The sequence below is a fragment of the Myotis davidii genome, unplaced genomic scaffold (assembly GCF_000327345.1).
Source record: "Myotis davidii unplaced genomic scaffold, ASM32734v1 scaffold411, whole genome shotgun sequence".
In the NCBI taxonomy this organism is placed as follows: domain Eukaryota; kingdom Metazoa; phylum Chordata; class Mammalia; order Chiroptera; family Vespertilionidae; genus Myotis; species Myotis davidii.
Genome location: NW_006282917.1, coordinates 72,039 through 75,931, shown reverse-complemented (window position 1 = coordinate 75,931; position 3,893 = coordinate 72,039). Strand labels below are relative to the sequence as shown.

Here is a 3,893-nt window from a genome sequence, read left to right as displayed (position 1 = left end):
TTCCTGCTCCACCCTCCAAGATCAAGGTCATTGCCATCCCATGTTGGCACCATCTCCTGTCCCCCTTTCCAGAGACCCTTGGCCCTAGGGTTCCACCACGTGACCAACAAGCTCTATACCAGTGGTTCTCAACCTTCCTAATGCCGCGACCCTTTAATACAGTTCCTCATGTTGTGGTGACGCCCTATTTCATTGTTACACATTGAACATAACTAAAGCATAGTGATTCATCACAAAAACAATATGTAATTATATATGTGTTTTCCAATGGTCTTAGGCGACCCCTATGAAAGGGTCGTTCGACCCCCAAAGGGGTCGCGACCCACAGGTTGAGAACTGCTGTCTTAGAGCCTTGAGGTGATGGGCAGCGAAATCTAATCATCTCATTCTCGTCAGGATGTTAACAGCTAACAGCATCTCACTGTTAGCCCTCCAAGGAACCCTTTGCCTATAAAACCAATATTACACAGCTCCCTAGCCTGTCCCATTACTAGCTCAGACCTTCCTAACACAACCTTGCATTTTTCCTCCCACTAAATCCAGACGCGCCCCCCCCCGCCCCCGAATCCTTCTTAATAATGATCCACACAAGCAGCCTTTGCCGTGATCTCGGGTGGAATATGTGACTAAAGCAATTTCTGAGTTACCATTCATTTCAGATTTGGCTAAACACGAATCCTAATTTCTGGTTTGAAAATTATGATATTGCTCTATTTATATGGGAGTTGCAGGAGCCAACTGGAGAGAGACTGTAGGATGGACAGTAGGGAGACTTGCTTCATCTTTCAACTCATACCACATGACCCAGGGCCTACCCGTGGGGCCAGCCTCAGGGACTCTCCCAGAATATGACATAAGTGGGTTTTCCCTAATTTCCTCAAAAGCCACTTTCCAACAGGTATCCAGGCTAGAGCCCTCAAGTGAGCAGAGCTGCATGTGTGTCGGTGTGTGTTTGAGAGAAGAAACTCACAGGATTTGCTCAGAGAAGTGGAAAGGGGGAGAAGGAGAAGAGAAACAAAAGAAAATTGAAGTCCTGGCTGATCTGGCTCAGTGGATAGAGTGTTGGCCTTCAGACTGAAGGGTCCCAGGTTCAATTCTGGTCAAGGGCACATGCCTGGGCTGCGGGCTTGATCCCCAGCAGGGGGCATGCAGGAGGCAGCGCGTCCATGATTCTCTCTCATCATTGATGTTTCTCTCTCTCTCTCCCTCTCCTTCCTCTTTGAAATCAATAAAAATCTATTTTTAAAAAAGAAAAAGAAAATTGAAGGCAGGATGGATCTGACTGATGCAGGAACCTCAGAACTTTGACTGTCAGTCCTCCTTATGAATAAAGTCAACTTTGGACAAAAAAGCCCCAGTTGCCACCATCAGAGACTGAGCCAGGGAGCCCGTGGTTCCTCTTCTGCAGGGCCACGTGCACTCTCCTGAGCTGCAGGCATGCACTGCAGCCAGGGGCTACCAAGGAACCAGGACCAGGAATTAGCAAGAGGGTGAAGCAACACAATGTGTGTGTGTGTCCCTGTCTGTGTGTGTGTCCCTGTGTGTGTGTGTCCCTGTGTGTGTGTCCCTATGTGTGTGTGTGTGTGTGTGTGGCACTTAGGCTAACAAAACCGTGACTTTTACCCTCTAAAAGCTGCATTGTTCAGATGGGAGTGTTTCACGACCTACATTCCTACTCCACAAACAGAAACTCAGCCAACAACCCCTCCCAGGTGCTTGTTCAAAAAGCCACCACAAAGAAGGCTTCCTCTGCTATTAAGCCAGGCGTAGAGGCAACGACCCTCCAACTACCCTCGGCAGCACTCGGCTAATCAGGGGAAAACACAGACCCTCCACCGTGTCCCTTCCCATCCTTCAACTACCAGCTGCTTCCCACATTACTCCAAACACAAACCCCGCCTCTTCCTCAAGTGGGAAGGGACTTGATTGACATGGAGGCTTTGTTCCCACTACTAGATGGTGGTATAGAGTGTTCCGGAAGCTTTGTTTAAACAAGAATGGCTGACAATTTTACTTCCTTGATCTCAATTATTTGTTTAAATAGAATAAGGGAAATAAGCATATTAACCAAAATGCACATTAACAATTTAATCAGAATGAGGGTTTAGAGGTAAATACGAAACAAATAAAATTTACTTTTATTTAAATTTAATTAAAAAATACTTAAGGGGTGTTTACAGGCCCCAGGAAGGTATGTAAGTGTCAAGACAAGGCCCCTGCTCCATGGGAGGTGACTTCCTGATGGGAGAGAGAGGCCATATTCAACTGGTTCAGATACAAGGCAGGTTATGATAAAGCGTTCAAGTGACAATGGACATTTTTATATTGGAGCCACAGTTAGTTTTCAGACTATAAATATTTTCATCTCTCACAGGCTACCAGGTCAAGGACTAAACATTGCATTTGTTCTTTAAAAATAACACGGGTATAGCCCAGCCAGTGTGGCTCAATGCTTGAGCATTGACCTATGAACCAGGAGGTCACGGTTCCATTCCCACTCAGGGCACATGCTCAGGGTTGTGGATTCAATCCCCAGTGTGGAGTATGCAGGAAGCAGCTAATCATAATTCTCTCTCATCATGGATGTTTCTATCTCTCCCTTTCTGTAATCAATAGAAAACATTTTTAAATAATAATAAATAAAAATAACATGGCTATATTGATGGGGGAAAGAAAAACAGCTGACTGATGGCTGTAGCATTTTCATACTCATCCAACATGGAAGTTGAAGATGAAATGACTACGAAGGAAAAGGAAATTTAAGCAAGTGAAATGCCTTGCCCCTCTCACACAGGACATCCACACACACCCTCTGGCTGAACAGTCTTCTGGAAAGTACAGCCCCTTCACAGATGCATTGTGACCACGAGATCATGACACTTTGCTCCCTGTGACCCTTGGGAAGTAGTCATGGTGATTCCTTTGCTGCCCATGGATGGGCATTTTAGGTGCCAACCAGAGAAAGATTATGACCTGGATGTCACTCCTCCCCCCCCCCCCCACACACACACAGCCCACTTCCAATCATGGAATCGTAGAGAGTTGAAATCAACTAAACTTTGACTCATAGGATTTGTTTAGGGTTAAAACCACTGAGACTTTATGACCTTTAGCATTTAAATTTTTTTTTAATTTGAGAGGTTTTGTGATCTAATAAACAGTTTTTAGAACATAATCAATATAGCTATTAGTTTATCATTGTTTCTTTCAACTGTCTTTATAGATCAGTGGTTCTCAACCTTCCTAATGCCACAACCCTTTAATATACAGTTCCTCCTGTTGTGGTGACCCCCAACCATAAAATTATTTTCGTTGCTAAGTCATAACTGTAATTTTGCTACTGTTATGAATCGTCATGTAAATATCTGATATGCAGGATGTATTTTCATGGTTACAAATTGAACATAATTCAAGCATAGCGATTAATCACAAAAACAATATGTAATTACATATGTGTTTTCTGATGGTCTTAGGCGACCCCTGTGAAAAGGTCGTTCGACCCCCAAAGGGGTCGCGACCCCCAGGTTGAGAACCGCTGGTGTAGACTGTGGTGAAGAAATGTGCCCATCACTCTCAGTCCCACCCTGTACAGAAGGCCCCTGCTAAGTGCCCGGCTGTGGTAGATCAGCAGGCATCCCCACCGGCCTCAGCCAGTCTATTCTGCTCCTCATCTGGGGGCAGAAGCATGTGTTGAACAAGGTCACGATCACCAAACACCTTGGTTTCCCAGGTGTAGCGCTGAAAGCCCCATGTCTCAGGAAACCTTTAGTCACAGCAAATAGGATGGCTGACAACCTCCCCCTTCCTGGGTCTGTCTCCTCCCAGGGCCCACTTACCCCCCCCACCCCAGGGCGTCCCCTACCAGCAGGGCCTGCCAATGCCCTGACCTGCTC

General features: G+C 45.8%; 1 protein-coding gene across 1 annotated transcript in view; it reads left to right on the top strand.

Moving 5' to 3' along the window:
- LOC102756608 (chromosome unknown open reading frame, human CXorf36) overlaps positions 1–3,893 on the top strand; it is a 10,551-nt gene that overhangs the window by 3,472 nt on the left and 3,186 nt on the right. The window lies entirely within an intron of this gene.